This window comes from Acomys minous, assembly GCF_964271855.1.
Source record: "Acomys minous genome assembly, chromosome: 12".
In the NCBI taxonomy this organism is placed as follows: domain Eukaryota; kingdom Metazoa; phylum Chordata; class Mammalia; order Rodentia; family Muridae; genus Acomys; species Acomys minous.
This window is the reverse complement of record NC_140493.1, coordinates 70,927,667-70,948,399: the sequence shown is the minus strand read 5'-3', so window position 1 is coordinate 70,948,399 and position 20,733 is coordinate 70,927,667. Positions and strand designations below refer to the sequence as shown.

General features: G+C 46.2%; 1 protein-coding gene across 2 annotated transcripts in view; it reads right to left on the bottom strand.

Annotated features, from left to right (window-relative positions):
- The window catches only part of FAM222B (family with sequence similarity 222 member B), a 62,554-nt gene extending 47,590 nt beyond the window's left edge, over positions 1-14,964 (bottom strand). The window contains exon 1 of one of the 2 annotated variants that reach the window (XM_084747968.1): positions 14,825-14,964. The gene's annotated coding sequence lies outside the window, so the exon portion shown is untranslated. Of the gene's footprint in view, positions 1-10,795; positions 10,850-14,824 lie in introns of those variants that run through there. The other variant, XM_084747970.1, reaches the window with a different exon arrangement.
- Positions 14,965-20,733: the final 5,769 nt, after the last annotated feature.

The following is a 20,733-nucleotide window of genomic DNA, read 5'->3' as shown; positions in this document are numbered from 1 at the left end:
AGGGGGCACTGGCCCTCGGGAGCTGCAGGCAGCGGGACAGTAGTTAAGGCCTCCCTCAGCTACACGGCTGAACCTGGCCTACATAAGACCCTGTCCAAAAACAAAGCAAAGAATGGGGCAGGGTGAGGATCCGGGAGCTGGCTCCGTAGATAACACACTTGTCCAGCAAGTGTGATGGCCAGAGTCCAGACCGGCAGAAGCCCATGTAAAATGTGGGCAAGCACAGTGGACAGCTACAGTGCCAGCACCCAGGAGGCAGAGACGCCGGGTTCAGCAGGAGACTTTTCCTCAAATTAAAGTGGAGAGTGATATGTCTTTGATCCCAGCACTCGGGAAGCAAAGGCAGGCAGATCTCTGTACATCTAAGGCCAGCCTGGTCTACATGGTGACTTCCTGATGTCAGCCAGACCCTGCTGGGCGGCTGTGTGGAGGTCGATGGAGAACAGGAAACATACCCAACATCAACCTCAGGCCTACACACACACACACACACACACACACACACACACACCCCAAAGTATGTACACCCATACATAGGGGTGCCCACACACAAGAATGAACATGCAAACAGTAAACAGTAAACACATGTAAAAGAGGTAGGGCGGGGACAGCAGAGCTAACTCAGTGCTAAGAGTGCTGCCTCGGATGGCACGGGTTCAGCTTTTAATCCCAAGCACTGATAAGCAAATTTGTTTTGTTTTGTTTTTTAAATGAAAAATGGGGAGAAGAAAGTTAAACGCATGTTTCACTTTCCACCTAAATCCACTGCACTCAAATTTCTATTTTCATTCCTCCAGTGAACAGCTTTAGACAAAGTCACAGTAATCTCCAGGCTACCAAATCCCTCGAGTTCTTACCTGACCCTCAACAGCATCCCCCACGGCTGGCTATGCCTTCCCTGTCAGCCATGTTTCAGGCTGGCCTCAATTCACGACTGTCCTGCCTCAGCCGCTCTGCGCTGGGATCCTAGATGTGGCCACACAGCTTTGAAGCTCATCTTTTTTTCCTTTCTTTTTTTTTAAAAATATATTTATTTTTGCTGGGTGTGGTGGTGCATGCCTTTAATCCCAGCATTTGGGAGGCAGAGGCAGGCAGATCTCTGAGTTCGAGGCCAGCCTGGTGTACAAAGCGAGTCCAGGACAGCCAAGGCTACACAGAGAAACCTTGTCTCAAAAACCCTAAATAAATAAATAAATAAATAAAATTTTTTTATGTTATGTACATTGGTGTTTTGACTGCACGTATATCTGTGTGAGGGTGTCAGATCCCCTGGAACAGAACAGTTATTATGACCTGCCATGTGCGTGCTGGGAATTGAACCCGGGTCCTCTTGAAGAGCAGTCAGGTGCTTAACTCCGCAGCTCATCTTTGCCTGACTTGTATTCATAACTTCCCTGGGTTTCTACCTCCCTCGCTAGCTTTTACCTTCTCAAGCGTCTCTGCTCTGGCCACAGGCCACCCTTAGGTGCCCTCCTGATTTAATTCTGTAACTTCAAATTCATGCGCATGCTGAGAACTTCCAAGTCTGAAATCCCAGCTCCTATTCCTCCCTGGAAATGCCAGGTTTTTCCATTCAACTATTTCAAGCATCTTAAATCTGGCATGCCTAAAGCCAAATCCTTAACAAAATATGTTCTGCTCTTCTTCTCCTTGTCAATGAAGAGCAGCACCACTTACTCACCTAGTTCCGGTAATAATTTAGATGCTACCCGCTGCTCCTCTTTTGCCTCAGCTATGATAATGCCCACCCAATCAGGCTTTGTCAGCTTCATTCCCAAAGACACACAGAGTCTGTCTGCATCCCCACAGCGTTTCCACCAGCACTCCGCCCACTTCACCATCAACTCAACTCTAATCTCAATTAGCACAGGAGGCTTGTACCTTCTCCCAGCCACTAGTCTTGAGCGCCTCTACAATTCATTTTCATACATCAGCAATATTCTTTCTAACCATAAGTCAATTCACATCACTTCCTACCTCCAAAGAAACACATGCCCTAGCTGTCTATGTTGTGATGAGACACCATAACCAAGGCAACTTACAGAAGAAAAGGGTTTGGGGGCTCACAGTTTGAGAGGGTGCATCTGTGACCATCATGGCTGCCAGCACGGTGCTGGAGCAGGAGCTCACATCTGATCCACAGCAGGAAGCAGAGAGAGAGAGCTAAATTGGGAAACGGCATAGGTTTCTGAAGACTCAAGGCCCAGTGACTCTTGTATGCTGTCACAGGAGTAGACACCTACTAGGTTTTTTTTACTTTTTTTTTAAATTTTTTATTAATTTATTCTTATTACATCTCAATGGTTATAACACCTACTAGTTTTAATAGCTTTTCAGTTTGTTCTCACTGATTTTCTTGGAAAATAATAATATGACTTCAAAATCCTCTAAAATAATTTCTGTCGGCATCCCCCAACCCATTTTTGAGACAGAGACGAATATAGCCCAGGCTAGCCTCAAACTAGATGAGGCTGGCCTTGAACTCCTCCTGTCTTTACCTCTCCAGTGTGAAGATTACAGATGAGCACCACTATGCCTGGCTAAAAGACTTAGCTAATCATGTCTAAGACTTCCTATCGCATATTCAAGTGGAGAGCTGGGAAGATGACTAATACATTAAAAGCACTTACTACTCTTGCAATGATCCAGGCTCAGGTCCCGACACCCTCACAGCTGTTTCTAACTCCAGTTCCAAGGGATACGATGCTCTCTTTTGGCCTCATCAGCCACCTACATAAAGGTAGTGAATATATACACACTCTGATGCACACATACATAAATCAATAAATCAATCTTGGACTGGACTTGGTGCAGGCCTTTATTTCCAGCACTTGAAGGCAGAGAAAGGACAGTCTCTTTGAGTTCAGGCCAGCGGGGACTATACAGAGAGACAATGTCTCAAAATGAAAAAGAATGGACAATGTCAGTTTAAAGAAGCAGGCTGCGAGGCTGGAGAGATGGCTCAGCCTTTGAGAGCATTGGCTGCTCTTCCAAAGGACCCAGGTTCAATTCCCAGCACCCACATGGCAGCTCACAACTGTCTGTAACTCCAAGATCTGACACCCTCACACAGATAGTCACGCAGGCAAAACACCAATGCACATAAAATAAAAATTAAAAAAATAAAAAAATAAAAAAATAAAAAAAAAGCAGGCTGCACTTGGAAGGCAGAGGCAGGCAGATCACTGTGAGTTCAAGGCCAGCATGGTCTATAAAGTGAGTCCAGGACAACTAAGGATACACAGAGAAACCCTGTCTCAAGAAGAAGAAAAACATAGTAGATTGGTAATGAAACTAATGAATGAAAAGTGCCATCTGGTGGGCCTCAGAGGTGACTCAGCAATTAAGAACCCCACAGGCTGATCTTCCAGTGAACCAAGGTTCAATTCCCAGCATCCGTATGGTGGCTCACCACCATCAATAACTCCAGTCCCAGGGTATCAGAGACCCTCTTCTGGCCTCTGAGGGCACTGCACTCTCATGATGCACGAACATACAGGCAGAAAAACACTTTTTAATTAAAAAGAAAATGTTACTGGGCGTGGTGGTGCACACCTTTAATCCCAGCACTCAGGAGGCAGAGTAAGGTGCTCCACTGTGAGTTGGAGGCCAGCCTGGTCTACAAAGGGAGTCCAGGACAGCCAAGGCTACACAGAGAAACCCTGTTTGTTTGTTTTTTTGTTTTTTTTTTAAGAATATCCTGGACTCAAAATAAAAAGTAAGGGGCCTAGAATGTAGCAGTGTTAACTGAGTGCTTCCCTACACTCAGGAAGCCCTGAGTTCCACCCACAAGCCACACAAATCAGAAGTGCTGGGGCAAGCCTGTAGCCCCGTCCTCAGGAGAGAAAACAGCCACAAAGCCAGGCCACCCCTGAGACCCTGGCTCCTGCCGCAGTGTGCTAAGCACCTAAGCGTCAATCTATAGGGCAATGCTGGAGAGGATAAGGACCTCGCATGAGATTCACGTAGTGATCAGCAATTAACTTGATAAATGTCACACGGCTGGAAACTTCTCATGTGCTCAGCAGAAAACATGTTTTTAAGTGACACAGTGTCCTAGGACAGACAGGAAGGGGAGACTGGAATAAAGGAAGCTAATTGAATCACGTTTGGCACAAGCCTGTGATCCCAGCGCGTTGAAGGTGACAGGAAGATTGGGAGTTCAAGGTCAGCCTTTGCAATTACAGCAAGACCAATGTGGGTGGGTTACACGAGACTCTGACTCAAAATAAATAAACAGCAGTTAATAAGTGAATCTAACAAGCAGAAAAGAACTGTGGACGGTTTTTGTTTGTTTTGCTTGTTTTTGTTTTTTTGTTATCTGTTTTTCAAGACAGTGTCTCACTGTGTGGCCCTAGCTATCCTGGATGGAACTCACTATGGAGAGCAGGCTGGCCTCAGACCCAGAGATCGGCCTGCCTCTGCCTCCCAGGCGCTGGGATTAAAGTCACCGCAGCCACCACTGGCCGGCCAAAGTTTTGAAATAGAGTCTTACTGTGTATCGCTGGCCTTCAACTCACCATCCCGCTTCAGCTGCCAAGTGCTGGGATTACCGGTGTCTATCACACCTGGCTCTAGTAAAGCATACTTTTTTTTTTTTTGGTAAAATATAGTTTAAAAAAAAATTTTTTAAGCCAAATAGTGCTGTTGCATGATGTTAGTTCCAGCACTCTGGAGACAGGTAGACTCTGCTACACAGAGAAATCCTATTTCAGAAAAACCAAAAACTAGAGATGGGCGTGGTGGCACACACCTTTAATCCCAGCATTCGGGAGGCAGAGGAAGGTGGATTGCTGTGAGTTCGAGGCCAGCTTGGTCTACTAAGTGAGTCTAGGACAGCCAAGGCTACACAGACACACCCTGTCTCGGGAAAAAAAAAGGTTTTTAAGTAAAAACTAAAAATAATAGGGTGGGGAGAAGGACAAAGAGACAGTGGGATGGTTGGAAATCTTACAACTCTTTGCAAGGTTGATATTTCACCTGTACAGATGCTCGGGTGGGTTTTGCAGTGGTGCAGAAGGGGAAAGTGTTCCCACAAAAATAAGCATTATTGCTAGCCAAGTGTGCAACTTCTTTAGCCCCTGGTTTCTGGGAAGCAGAGGCAGGTGGATGGATCTCTGTGAGTTGAAAGCCAGCCTGGTCTATACAGTGACAGTGAGTTACAGGCAAGATTAAGTCTACATAGTGAGACCTTGTTTCAAAACAGAACAACAACAAAAACCTTAAAAATAAAAATATGCAGTTTTGTGGTTGTGGGTGGTGCCTTTTTTTTGTTTGTTTTTCTTTTTTTAAGATTTTTTTTACATTTATTTATTTATGTAATATGAGTGCTCTATCTACATGTATACCTGCACACCAGAAGAGGGCATCAGATCACTTTATAGATGGTTGTGAGCCACCATGTTGTTGCTGGGAATTGAACTTAGGACCTCTGGAAGAGCAGACAGTGCTCTTAACCACTGAGCCATCTCTCCAGTCCCTATTTATTTATTATTTACACAGTATTCTGCCTACACACCAGATCTCATTACAGATGGCTGTGAGCCACCATCTGGGTGCTGGGTGGGTGCTGGGAATTAAACTCAGGACCTTTGGAAGAACAGCCAGTACTCTTAACCTCTGAGCCATTGCTCCAGCCTGTTGTTTTTCGAGACAGGGTTTTTCTGTATAGCCCTGGCTGGCTGGTCTTGAACTCAGAGATCTGCCTGCCTCTGCCTCCCAAGTGCTAGGATTAAAGGTGTGCACCACCACCCAGCACTCAGAACCAGAGGCAGGCTGATCTCTGAGTTCAAAGCCAGCCTTATCTACAGAGCAAGTTCTAGGACAGCCAGAGCTACACAGAAAGACCCTATCTCAAAAATACAAAGAAACAGCCGGGCATGGTGGCGCACGCCTTTAATCCCAGCACTCGGGAGGCAGAGGCAGGTGGATCGCTGTGAATTCGAGGCCAGCCTGGTCTACAAAGTGAGTCCAGGACAGCCAAGGCTACACAGAGAGACCCTATCTGGGGAAAAAACAAACAAACAAACAAACAAACAAAGAAACAAAACACCAATTCTTCTAAACCGCATACTACACTTTGTGAAAATACATTAATCTTTATGTCATTTGAAACAATGGTGCTTTTGCCGCCAGCGATTTTCCCTGGACAGTCCCCATCTTTCTTGACGTGCTCAGTGTGGGTTAAGGGTTAGTTAACAGTTTTCATGCACTTTAAGGTCTTCCATCACCACTTGTTTCCTTCTTGTTTTGAGAGACAATCTCATGATGTTGCCAAGGCTAGCCTGGAACTTCTTTTTTTTTAATATTTTATTTAATTTTAATTTATGTGCACTGGTGTGAGGGTGTCAGATCTTGCAGTTACAGACAGTTGTGAGCTGCCATGTGGTTGCTGGGAATTGAACCCAGGTCCTTTGGAAGAGCAGGCAGTGCTCTTAACCACTGAGCCATCTCTCCAGCCCCTAGCCTAGAACTTCTCATCTTCCTGCCTTACCTCCTAAGTGCTAAAACCTTGAGCATAATTCCTCAATGTTTTTCGAGACAGGGTCTCTCTGTAGACCAGACTAGCTTCGAACTCAAAGAGATCTGCCCGCCTCTGCCTCCTCCCAAGTACTGGGATTAAAGGTGGGAACCGTCACGGTCAGTTGTACGGTGCTTGAAAATGAAACCAAGTTGGAAAAAAAAAAAAAAAAAGAAGAGAAAAAGAAAAAGAAAATGAAACCAAGGTTTCCTGCATGTGCGACCAGAACAAATCACCATTGTATAATGAGCTATCAAAATCTGATTTTTTTTTTTTTTTTACTTTCTTTCATTAACTGGATCTTAAAGGGCTGGAGATGAAGCTCAGCTGATAGGGTTGGTTACCCAGCATGCTCCAGGTCTTTAGTTCAATTCTCGGCACCCAATAAAACTGGGTGTGTTGGTGTGTACCTGCAGTCCCAGCACTTGGTAAATGGAGGCAAGAGAATGCAAAGTCTCAGGTCATTCAAAACTATCCCAAGTTTAATGCCTGCCTGGAACACATAAAGCTTTGTTTAAAAATAATAATTAAAAATTTAAAAACCACATAAAATAGGGACCAGCAGGATGGTTCAATAGGTAAAATGCTTGCTTCATCAGCGTGGTGACCTAAATCCAATCCCTGAGACCCACATGGATGCACACAAACGCTCACACATGGGGCTGGAGGGATGGCACAGCAGTTAAAAGCACTTTGCTCTTCCAGAGCACCTGGGCTCGATTCCCAACACACACACTTCAGCTCACAGCTGTCTGTAACTTTGGTTTCAGGGAACCTGATGCCCTCGTTTGGCCTCTACAGGTTTCAGGCACGTATGTAGTATAGGCATAAATGCAGGCAAAACATGCATAAAGCTTTCAGAAAAATCAAAAAATGCATACACTTAGCCACATGCGCATAAAACAAACATTTTTTAAAAGGCGGGGTGGGGGGCGCAGTAGTAATTTTCATTTTATGCTGTATTCCCTTCACCCTATATCAGAGCTGAACAGAGGGCAAAGAAATCTTTTTCTTTTTTCTTTTGTTTGTTTGTTTTGTTGTTGTTGTTTCGAGACAGGGTCTCTCTGTGTAGCCTTGGCTGTCCTGGACTTGCTTTGTAGACCAGGCTGGCCTCGAACTCACAGAGATCCACCTGCCTCTGCCTCCCAAGCACTGGAACTAAAGGCGTGCGCCACCACGCCCGGCCAAGGACTCTTTAATATTACCTTTCCTATCTATCTTTGCAAGGACTGGTGGGCTTAAAGGCCCGGCTGCGCAAACAAATCTTTGCAGGTGGTGAAGGACCAGGAATAGACACTAAACACTTCTCTAAGGAAACACTCGCCTCTCACGGAGTCCAGTGACTTCACACTCCTCGCTGCTCGCTCTGCTCAGCTGGAGCGCCCGCCCTGCCCCCGCCACTCACTCCGCTTCGCACAGTGACTCTGACTTCAGAATTTATTATCCTCAATCATCGTCCAAATGTTGCTACGTGATTCTAGAGTTTAAAATTAAGTATTGGGCACACGTCTCTTCTGAAAGCCTTCCACACTTCCTGCCCCGCTCTGCCGCATTATTCAATGTCACTCTGCCAGAGTCTGAGCTCACTTCCTCCCCTTCCTGTCCTGTCAGAGCCGTGCGCCGCAGCAGTGGGGCCTCCTGGCTTTCCACGCTTCTCTTTATCCTTAACCTTCACTCTTTCTGTGGGGGAGCCTATGCACACAGACCCGCCACCCCCCACCACTACCACAAAGTAAGCGGCTGAGTGTCCCAAAGGTAGGGACAGTGCAGTGGCCGAGCTTTGAACCTGTAACCTCTGCACGGTCAAGTCAAGTACTTCATCTTCAGAACTTACTGTAATTTGGAATGCTTGCCTTGCTCCACTTAAGGACCTGTCCTGCAGGTTCAACGTAGGACGTCTGCTGACAGTGCCTGTGCTCGGCCGTGCACTGATTCTCCTAAGACGTCATTTACTCTGCGTTAACAGTCCTTTCTCAATTTCCCCCCAACATTCGGCACTGGAAACAGGATGCATCTTAACAATCGATAGCACGCTGGTCTGATAAGCAGTACCCTTTCTCGGTGGTGGGTAACTGTGACCAAGACTGTGGGTGCAGTTCTGTGGGACAGCACAGTATTTGGCATTATTAACTCGTGAAAAGCCCTGAGGGCGGTCTTCAGCAGCAGAGTAACCTGAGGGCCAGGTGTGGTAGAGCACACCTTTATTGCCAGCATTTGGGAGGCAGTGACAAGCTTAGTCTACCCAGGGAGAGACAGGCAGACAGGCAGGCAGGCAGGCAGGCAGGCAGACAGACAGACAGACAGACAGACACACACACACACACACACACACACACAGTCTCGTGCTCCTCCTGCCTGAGCGAATGCTACTGGTGTGCGCCACCACAGCCCTCTGAGTCCTCTCAATCCTGCTAGTGTATTCCTCTGTAATCTATACTTCTTCTGGATTTTTCAAGATAGGGACCAGGCTGGCCTTGAACTCACAGAGATCGCCTGCCTCTGCCCCCCAAGCGCTGGGATTAAAGGCGCGTTACACCCCTGCTTGGCTACTACTGCTTTTTGTAAAAGTGATTTTTATGATCCCTGGCACCACAAATTTGATTATATGGTATTATATTCTATTACAAATACTTCAGCGACTGTTCATGTGTGGACTGTACATGTGTGTGGGCAGGTACATCTCTGCACATGGGCATGCCTGAGGCCTGCGAAGGAGGCCTGTCCAACTACTCCTGGGCTTCCTTCCTCCATCTTCCCAGTGCTAAGATTCTTCCTTGCCACTTTTTTTTAAGGGTTTTTCATTGTCTGGAACTCGCCATGCAGGCTAAGCAGGCTGGCAAAGACCTGTCTCTCTAAAGCTGGACTTGAGAGTGTCCACCAGGAGTCCAGGCTTTTCAGCACGTTTTCTGGAGATCTGGCTCAAACTCAATCCTCCTCAGGGCTGCAGAGCAAGCACTTTACTGATTGACCCACCACTCCAGACTCATAGTTGGGTTTTTTGTTTGTTTGTTTTGCTTTGCTTTGCTATTTGTTTGTTTCTGAACTTGTTTTTGAGACAGGTCTTGTGTAGCCCAGCTTATCCTCAAGCTCAGGGAGAACCTACAGACGTTTCAAGCTCCCAGTTGCTGGACAAGACCTCATTAGGCCTCATTTATTTCATGAGGAATCTAAGGCAATAGTGCATCATGTCAACTTGTTTAAAGCACACAATAAAACTGCGTATCTGGCCAGGTGGTGGTGGCCTATGCCTCCCAGCACTTGGGAGGCAGAGGCAGACGGATCGCTGTGAGTTCGAGGCCAGCCTGGTCTACAAAGTGAGTCCAGGACATCCAGGACTCTGTGTAACAAAGAAACCCTGTCTCGAAAACCCAAAAAAAAAGAGTAAGAAGCTGTAGATCTCTGAACCCAGGTTTGCTGATTATGATCCATACTTGGTTATCATTTTCTTTTTTGAGACAGGGTTTCTCTGTGTAGCCTTGGCTGTCCTGGAACTCGCTCTGCAGATCAGGCTGGCCTCGAACTCACAGAGCTCTGCCTGCCTCTGCCTCCCGGGTGTTGTGCCCGGCTTGGTTATCTTTTTGATTCAGTAAATATTGAGCCAAATTCTATGCCAAATGTATAAACACTAAAAGCAAACTCTGGCATTCAAGGACACTGTTCTGCGCCATCAGCCCATTTTAGTTTTTGGAGACAGGGTTTCTCTGTACTGCCTTGACTGTCCTAGACTCGCTTTATAGACTAGGCTGGCCTCGAACTCACAGCTGGGATTAAAGTCATGAGCCACCACACCCGGCTTCATCATTTTTAGTTCTTTTTTTAAAAAATTTAATTTATTATATATATAATGCTCTGTCTGCATGTACACCTGCACACCAGAAGATGGCGCACAGGTATACATGCAGGTTGTGAGCCATCGTGTGGTTGCTGGGAATTGAACTCAGGACCTTTGGAAGAGCAGACAGTGCCCTTAACCTCTGAGCCATCTCTCTAGCTCCTTCTGCCCCTCCCCCCTTTTTAACCCTTTCCTGCCCCTTCCTCCCCATTCTAGTTCTATAACACAGACTGAACCTCTCACTCCATAGTCCAGGCTGACAGCCTTGGCCTTCTGATCCTCCCATCTCCCATGGGCTTAGATTTCAGGCACATACATCCACGCCTGGTTTTATCAGTGCTGGAGATGGAACCCAGGCCTGATGCATGCAAGCATCCTACCAACTCAAGTACAGTACCATCTGGACTTACAGCTGTAGTAAGCTGAATCCACCCTTTACTTACTTGCTGTTGTTCTTTGCTGCTGTCTTTGTTTTGTTTCCCTTACATCTTCTCATATTGAGCAGTATTTAAAAAAAAAAAGCAATTGTTTATGCCTTACTTCCATTATTAGCTAATTGCTGCAAAATATCACAAGAGATTGTTTCTTTTTATTTGTGTTTATTATTACATTTGTGTTTATGGGGGGGTGCCCCAGCTGGAGGTCAGTGTGAAGGTCGGAAGATAACTGTCAGGAGTTGGTTCCTTCCTTCTGCATGCAGATTCCAAAGATCAAACTTAGGCAGTTGGGCTTGGTAGGTGGCCAGCCTTTACCTGATAAGCCATCGCTGTTGCGAAATGGCTTGGAGATCAAAAGATCAAAGATCAAAAGGATTCTTAGGAAACAAAGACTGTGTTTTGGAGCAATTATTTTCACAATTGTAAACACCATAATCTTGTTTTTAAATAGAATGTTTTTAAGTTCCCCCTGAGGCACATGATGTTTTCTTTTTTCTTTTTTTTTAAGTAAAAAAGATTCCCTATCAGAATACAAAATAAATCATTAAACCTTAGTCAAAAAAAAAAAAAAAAAAAGAACTTAGTCCTTGCAGTGTCATGAACTGGCCAATTGTTTTTTTTTTATTAAATGAACATGGGGAGAGAAGGAAGGGGAAGGGGTACCCCAGAGACAGCAGCAGAGGAAGAAAGAGGTTAGAGGTGAGAAAGGGGGTGAGCAGTAAGGGCAAACCTTTTTATCTTCACAACTCTCTTTAGTCAGACCGCTCACATAGGGACAACAGGGGCCTGGCCACCCCCTATTTTCTCCCCAGCAAAGGTTAATCTTTACCTGGCAACTATCACTTGCTACATAAAAGTAACTACAAATAGTTAAAGAATTGAAAAAGAGAAGGATAGTTTTCATAGGAGCTCAGCAAATTTACTTTAGCATAAAATGGATGGCATTTATGGACTTGTTTGAACTGATGGAAATCTCCAATAGGGGGAAATGCATCATCAACATTAAAAATAGATGTCCAATTATTAAAAATAAGATGGCTGGGCAAGTTTGAACATTTTCTACCCTCTATTTCATTTACCATGTATAAAAACAGAATAAAGCTGGCTTCTGGAAAAACCTGTAACAGCAACAAATGCTTTCATCTGAGGTGCTGGAGATGGAGGCCAGGGACCCACGCATGCTAAGTAAGTAAGTGCCCTACGGTGAACTGCATCCCAGCCCGCTCCTCCCTCACCACCCCCTCCTTTCTTTTCTGTCTTTAATTTTGAAATACTGGCGATCAAAACCAAGGCTTTGGATACGCTAAGTTAACATTCTTCACTGAGCTATAGTGTGTGTGTGTGTGTGTGTGTGTGTGTGTGTGTGTGTGTGTGTGTGTTGGAAGGGGCGGGTCTCACTAGACCCATGCTGGCCCACTAGCCTTGAAGTCATTCTGTAATCCAAGCAAGTCTTGAACTAGAAATGCTACCTCTCACTTTCACATTCCCTAGCACCCAGTTACAGACCTGGGCCAGCACCAGGTCTAGCTCCAAGCGCGCAATGCCCTCTTATGTTTGTCTGTTTGTTTTGTTTTGTTTTTCCAAGACAAGGTTTCTGTGTAACACCCTGGCAGTCCTGGACTCGCTTCGTAGACCAGGCTGGCCTCGAACTCAGCTCTCTGGTGTTTTTGAGACAGAATTCCACCAGGTAGTCCTGGCTGGCTTGGACTATGTAGACTAGACTGGCCTCAAACTCAAGGGATTTGCCTGCCTCTGCTTCTGCCTCACCCGTGCCCATCCGTCAAATCTCCTTTAAAACCATCCCCTCCCACCTGCTACAGAATAATCAGACAGAGTCAAGTAAGTAGCTAGAACAGAAAGGTTAAACTATATGTCACCGTATAGTTCCAGGAGAGAAAGATAAAAACAACATGTTACCAGACAACTTAAAGACAGGTTGGATTCACCCCCCCCCCATTTCCTCTAAAATAACGCATCCCTCTTATCTGTGGATCTCCATGGATCTGGTACAGCCACTCCCCACCTTTATTCAGCTAAAAGAAATCACTGCCCCATTTTCAAAAGGCCTCACCATTTCAAGCTCTCAGTCCCCAGGGCCAGGAGAGCTGAAATCTCTGCCTTTCTGTCCACTTGAAAGGCACCCGCACTTATCTTCCGAAAGCCGTGCCTAGAAAGGCACTTTCTACAGAAGAGCGGCTTAACTCTGTCCTTTGCTTTATCTACCTCAACAACAAAGACTCAAGAGTGCTCCTCCAGGCCCACAGAAAGCAGCCATCTCTTAGACCCTTGCACAACTGCTTACTTGTCTCTTTGGCTCTACAGAAGAGACTCCACATAGCAGATTAACAACTACGAAATGAGTTGAAAAGCCTCTGTACACCAATCTGAGCTCCAAGACAGAGAACGCCCTGGGGCAAGCAGACTCTTACAAAGAAAGCTTTTACAGTTAAAAAATGTCAGAGGCTGGTAGGCCAGGCTTCCATTATTGTCATACCCTTTTGCTTTCTTTGCATCATGCTAAATAAACTTGTTCTTTTTCCTACAAAATAAAGAAGGTGGGTCCCCTAGAACTGGAGTTATGTATGGATGGTTGTGAGGCACCAGGTTAAGTGCGAGAAACGGAACCTGGGCCCTCTTTAAGAGCAGCAAGTGCTCTAAACCATCGAGCCATCTCTAAAGAAACACACCTTTAAAAAAATAAAAACAAGAGGAGCCTGTTCTGGGCTTAATGATGAGAAACTGTAATCCCAGCTATTTGGGAGGCTGGGGGGTGGGGGGGGTAGGGACTGCCAGCCGAGGTAACTTAGTGAGACTGTCTCAGTTTTTAAAAACAAACAAACATACATACAAAAGGGGCGGGTGGTAAGGCACTTCTTTGGCACACTCAAAACCCAGATTCAGGTTCCCGTTAAGTAGAGGCTAGGGAGATGGGTAAGTAATACATCACTTGGCACACAAGCATTAATGACCTCTTCAGAACCTCAGCCAGGTACCCCTGTGGCCCCAGCTACTGGGGAAACAGAGGCAAGATTGTTAATTCTAACCCAACTTGTGCTTGAATCAAGACCAGCACGAGCAAGTCAGTGAAAGCCCGTCTCAAAGGTAAAAGCGAAAGGAAGGCTGAGGATGTAGCTCAGGGCTTCCGTCTGTATTTGTGGGAAGCTGCAGACCCGTTTGTAAAAGTGCAGGAATAAGATACTTTTCCTATACAACATGACAGCTTCTACAGATGATGTGCTGTGCTTACGCAGAAAACGCGTTATTTTTGTCTACTGAGGTGTTACAAATATGCTTCGCTTTGATGTAGAAATCAGTCACTCTATTGATAATCATTGAGTCTAAAATCTAATAGCATCACTAACATCCATACAGTACTTAAAATCTATAGGTTTCATAAGCACTCTCGACCACATACATGAAGCTTACAAAAGCCTCGAATTTAGCACTGCATCTTCCAGTGACTGAGAGAGGTTAAGTGGGTCCTATCCAAGGTTATCAGTCAGGTTTATCTGTGATGGACCTGGTTCCAAACCTGACTTGAGGCGCTTAGTTAGCTCTTTAACCTAGATTTCTCCTCAATTTAAACACAGCTTCCGACTCCCAGGGCACACCGTAACTCCGGTGACCGGCCCTTCTCCGCCTGGTTCAGAGTTGGCTTCTGAAGCTCCAGCGCGGATTTTATTTTCCGCCACCCTTCCCCCAGCAATCACTCTCTGAAAGAAGCGGAAAGGGAGAGGCGACCCAAAGCTCCTGGGGGAAGGGATGATGACAAACCAGGCAGCGCGAGAGACACTGGTCCTGCCGGGAGCTCCTTCACTCCACGAAACGCAAGCCCTTCCCTCCGCCAACCTGTCCAGCTCTGAGTCTTAAGACCTAATCATCCACGCTCCAAATTCTCCCACCATCACATCCAACTATCCCTCCCCCCACGACCTCGGTGCCCGACCAGCAGAAGCCGCCCCGCTAGCCGGGGTCTCCTTCCACCACGCCACAGCGGCACTCCTCGGTGTCCATTACCCTTAAACCACCACTCACTGTCTGTGACTGGGTCCGGCCCTCATGGCTGCTCCGTTGTCGCCTGTCGCCGCCACTACTGCTCCACGCCCCAGCCTCTCAATCACAGCCGCCGTCCGGACTGGCCGGGAGGCACTCCTGCGCCTGCGCAACCCGGAGCGCCCGGGGCCCTCTCGGGCACCCAGCGCCTGCGCATCTCGTAACGGGGGCGTCTTTCTCAGTGCCTGATAGCCCCGCTTCTCTGGCTCCCAAGTGGCCATGGTAGCTGGTTATCCTTGGGTGCTCAAGGTCTTAGCGAATGTGGCCGCTGAGCCTTACTTTTAGGCTTCTAGAATATCTGTACTAGATCGCTAAAGTCTTGAATTACGATTTATCTAAGAGGTCATACATTTAGGGACTCCACCAGAATTCTGGATCCTGCCTGCACTCTGAAGATGAAATCTTTTAGGCATCGAGGAAATTGGAGAATAGTTCCCTACTGTTCATTTCCGACTGTGGAGTCAGATCTTTTTACAAACTGAGAAAGAAGACCTTTAGCCCTGTGTGGTAGTAGCACAAGCTTGTTGAACTAACAGCACTTGGAAGATTAATATAGACAATTATGAGCGGCTGGACATTGGTCCTAAAAACCAAACTCCAGTCCTCCGCGTGAGTAGTATGTGCTCTCTTAATCCCTGAGCATCTCTCCAGCCCCTATCTTTTTTTTTTTTTTTTGGTTTTTCGAGACAGGGTCTCTCTGTGTTAGCCTTGGCTGTCCTGGGCTCACTGTGTAGACCAGGCTGGCCTCAAACTCACAGCGATCCGCCCACCTCTGCCTCCCGAGTGCTGGGATTAAAGGCGTGCGCCATCACGCCCGGCTTGCCCCTATCTTTTTAATGAAGTATTTAATAAACTAACAGCCGAGCCAGGTGGAGCATTCCATGAATCTTTGCAGAGGCAGGAGGATCTCTGTAAATTTGAGTCTAGCCTAGTCTACAGGGCGAGTTCTAGGACAGTCAGAAATACACTGAGAAACTGTTTTCAAGAGAGAAATCAGAGGCTGGATAGATGCCTCAGCGGTTAGAGTACTAACTGCTCTTCCAGAGGACCCAGATTCAATTCCCAGCACCCACATGGCAGCTCACAACTGTAACTCCAAGATCTGACACCCTCACATAGACATATGTGCAGGCAAAATACCAAAGCACATAAAAAATAAGAATAAATATTTAAAAAAGAAAGATATCAGGGACTGGAGAGATGGCTCAGCGGTTGGGAGCACTGACTGTTCTTCCAGAGGACCCGGGTTCAATTCCCAGCACCCACATGGCAGCTCACAACTGTATGTAACTCCAAAATCTGACACCCATACACATACAATGCACATAAAATAAAAATAAATAATTAAAAAGAAAAAAGAAAGATATCAGAAGCCAGGAGCACGCCTTTAATCCCAGCACTCGGGAGGAAGAGGCAGGCGGATCAATGTGAGTTCGAGGCCAGCCTGATCTACAAAGCAAATCCAGGACAGCCAAAAGCTAATACCTGTCTTGAAAAACCAGAAGAGGAAAAAAAAAAAAATCAGGTGTTACTTCCTTCTGCCTTCTTGTCAAAGACGTAGCTAAGAACCGGAGGATTTTCATCAGCTGCTTATAGCTGTATCATTATTGTGATGATGACGATAACTTTGGCTATGTAAGACAGGGTCTCACTCAGTATGTAGCCCAAGCTGGTCCTGACCTGCCTATCTAGTCCATGGTGGCCTCACATTTGTGATCCTGCCTCAGCCTCCTAAATAACATTATAATCATGCACTACCATGCCTGTCACATGCTTATGACTTACAAATATTAACTCTATGTTGCTACAAGTTGATAAATCCTAATAGGTGTCTAATATAGTATACACAGGTACAGACTTAATGAACAAGCTGCCTTCTACCTGGTCTGGGATGGAGGGAACCAAATTTAACTAGGCTTACATAAGCATGGGTGACTTGCTGTTTACTTAACCAGTGGCTACAGCACTGGACAAGATCTCTCCTCTCTCTCTCTCTCTCTCTCTCTCTCTCTCACTCTCGTTTTTTCTTTTCTTTCTTTCTTTTGTTGTTGGTTTTTTATTTTTAGAGCTGTCATATCCACACTCTTTTTATATATTTTTTTTTATTTAATTTATGTGTGTTGGTTTGAGGGTGTTAGATCTTGGAGTTACAGACAGTTGTGAGCTGCCATGTGGGTGCTGGGAATTGAACCTGGGTCCTTTGGAAGAGCAGGCAGTGCTCTTAACCGCTGAGCCATCTCTCCAGCCCCTGTTTTTTTTTTTTTTAAGATTTGTTTATTTATTATTATGTATACAGTGCTCTGGCTGCATATACACTTGCAGGCCAGAAAAGGACATCATCAGATCACATTATAGATGGCTGTGAGCCACCATGTGGTTGCTGGGAATTGAACTCAGGGCCTCTGGAAGAGCAGTCAGTGCCCTTAACCGCTGAGCCATCTCTCCAGCCCTTGTTGTTGTTGTTGTTATTGTTGATTTTTAAGCCTTCTAAGGCCTGGAGAACTGGCTCAGTGCTTTAGAGTGCTTGTTGCTCTTGCAGAGAACCTGAATTCTACTCCTCGCACCTGCACGGTGGGACACAACTGTCCATAACTCCAGCTCCAGATGTCCACTTCCGGCCTTCTCAAGCACCAGGCACACACATGGAACACATACAGACACGCAGGCAAAACACTCATGCATATAGAATAAAATAAATGAGTCTGAAAGTATCTTCCACATTAAGTATGAACATTTCTCAACTATTTTCTGCATGATACTTAAAAAAAAAAAACAAACTTGGGTTAGAGAGATGGCTCAAAGGTTAAGAGCACTGGCTGCTCTTCCTAAGGTCCTGAGTTCAGTTCTCAGCAACCACCTGGTAGCTCACAACCATCTATAGTGAGATCTGGTGCCCGCTTCTGGTGTGCAGGTATACATGCAAGCAGAACACTGTATACATAATAAATATTTTTGAAAAGTTAAAAAATGGGCTGGGCATGGTGGCGCACGCCTTTAATCCCAGCACTCAGAAGGCAGAGGCAGGCGGATCACTGTGAGTTCGAGGCCAGCCTGGTTTACAAAGTGAGTCCTGGACAGCCAAGGCTACACAAAGAGACCCTGTCTCAAAAAACAAAAACAAAGCAAAATAAATAAATAAAAATAAAAAATGTAAGCCCAGCACTTAGGAGGCAGAGGCAGGCAGATCGCTGTGAGTTCAAGACCAGCCTGATCTACAAGAGTCCAGGACAGTCAAGCCTACACAGAGAAACCCTGTCTCGAAAAACCAAAATAAATAAATAAATAGGGCTATAGAGATGGCTCTGAGGTTAAGAACACTGTTTCTTCCAAAGGTCCTGAGTTCAATTCCCAGGACCCTCACGGTTGCTCACAACCATTTATCATGATATCTGGCATGCAGGTACATATGATGGCAGGATTCTGTATAAATAATAAATAAATAAATAAACAAACGAATAAATAAATGTTTTATATGTGGTAGGTTTTAAACCCTGGACAAGTGGATGAGGTGCCTATTTAACATATCAAAGCAGACAGTGGCTGCCAGGTTCTTATTTTCATCCCTCAGTCCCTACATGTCACAGGGCCCTCTTGGCATACCATGCCCCCTATCGGGAACTCTCCAGCCCATGGAGCTGGGCTGCCCTTTCCTAAACAATGAAATGTTTTGTTTGTTTGTTTATTTTGTATACAGTGCTCTGCCTGCATGTATGCTGCAGGCCAGAAGGGGGCACCAGATCTCATTATAGATGGTTGTGAGCCACCATGTGGTTGCTGGGAATTGAACTCAGGACCTCTGGAAGAGCAGACAGTGCTCTTAACCTCTGAGCCACCTCTCAAGCTCTATCTGCTCTCCTCATACCTTTGAGCTTCCTGGCTACTGCACCAGGTATCCCTCCCCTCTCCCCTCCCCCTTTCCCCACATGGCCCAGCTCAGTCTGGTCATGTCCACTCTGGGCTCTCCCAGATGTCCCTCCACTGACCATGCTCTCCTCTTATCTACAATAATCCTTCTCCACCATACCCGGGAGCGGCCATCTTTTCCTTCCTTTCTCTCTTTCTTTTTTTTCATTCACTATGCATTAACATTTTGGGTGAGTGTGCGTGTGTGCGTGTGTGCGTGTGTGCGTGTGTGTGTGCGTGTGTGTGCCCGCGCGCACCACATGAATGCCTGATGTCCTTGAAAGCCAGAAGACTGTGTCTCACCCCTTGAACTGGGGTTATATGCAGTTGTGAGCCACTATGTGTGTGCTGGGAATCAAGCCTATGTCCTCCGCAAGAGCAGCTGTCTGAGGGCTTATATGGCTGTGATGAAACACCATGGCCAAATGCAAGCAGGAGAGAAAAAGGGTTGTTTTGTGTACACTTTCACATCACAGTCCATTATCAAAGGAAGTCAAGGCAGGAACTCAATCAGGAACCTGGAGGCGGGAGCTGATACAGAGGCCATAGTGGAGTGCTGCCCTCTCAGCCTGCCGCCACCTCCTTCTGTTTTCCTTTCCTTTCCTTTATTTTTTTAAAGATGTATTTATTTATTTATTTGGGTTGTTTTTTTTTTTCAAGACAAGGTTTCTCTGTGTAGCCTTGACTGTCCTGGACTCACTTTGTAGTCCAGGCTGGCCTCGAACTCACAGCGATCCGCCTGCCTCTGCCTCCCGAGTGCTGGGATTAAAGGCGTGCGCCACCATGCTATTTATTATGTATAGTGCTCAATCTGCATGTACACCTGCAGGCCAGAGAGGGCACCAGATCTCAGTATAGATTGTTGTGAGCCACCATGTGGTTGCTGGGAATTGAACTCACTTTGGAAGAACAGGCAGCATGTGTTTTGTTGTTGTTGTTGTTGTTGTTGTTGTTGTTGTTGGTTGGTTGGTTTGGTTTGTTTTTCGAGATAGGGTTTCTCTGTGTAGCCATGACTGTTCTAGACTTGCTTTGTAGACCAGGCTGGCCTCGAACTCAAAGAGATCCACTTGCCTATGCCTCCCAAGTGCTGGGATTAAAGGCGTGCACCACCACGCCCGGCTTTGGTGCCCTCTTCTGGTATGCAGGTGTACATGCAGATAGAGCACTCATACATGAAATCTTAAAAAAAATAAAAGACATGAGGCACCATACCCTTTTTTGTTATTGTTTTTGATACAAGATCCCATATAGCCCCAGTCTGGCCTTGAACGTCTTCCTGCTCCTCCTGCCTCTACCTTCCAACTGCTGGAGTTATAGCCATACACCAGAGTTCCCAGCATAAGGTCATCTTAGTGTGTGTAGAGTACAAGGTAACAGCTGGCAGAGCCAGGTAGTGGCCAGTAACCAGGACATGCTGTGAGCTGGCTCCTAGCTTGAAGGAGGTGGCACTGTTTATTCAAGGTGACAGTGTGTCATCTCTGCACTTACGGGACTGACAGGAGGGTGGCATCAAAGTGAGACCACCAAGAACCAGGCCACCCAGGGCCACATAGCATAACCCTGTCTCAACAACAAGCAAACGAAACAAAAGAGCTTGTTTCAATCGCAAAATTATTGCACGCTTGGCACCAAAAGAGAATTACACAGCCAAGGGTGACCGAGAATTAATATTGACATTACTTCCGGATGAATGGATGGCTGAAAGGAAGGCCTGACCTGACCTTGCAGCTTCTGGGAACAGTGCCTTGCTTCTCGGCTGCCTCTCTGTGCTACATCATCAGTGTCTCCATCTGCTGGACCCTGGCCACACGTGGCTTCCTGGGAGGACTGTCAGATGCTACATGAGGACCGTACCCTCCCAAGACAATGTTACACTTGAATTAGTGTTTTCTATGCTAGGGCTGCGTGTAGACCCAGCTGGCTTCTATGTGCATGCCAGGACGATCTTGAACTTCTAATCCTCCCACTTTCACTTCCTCAGCGCTGAG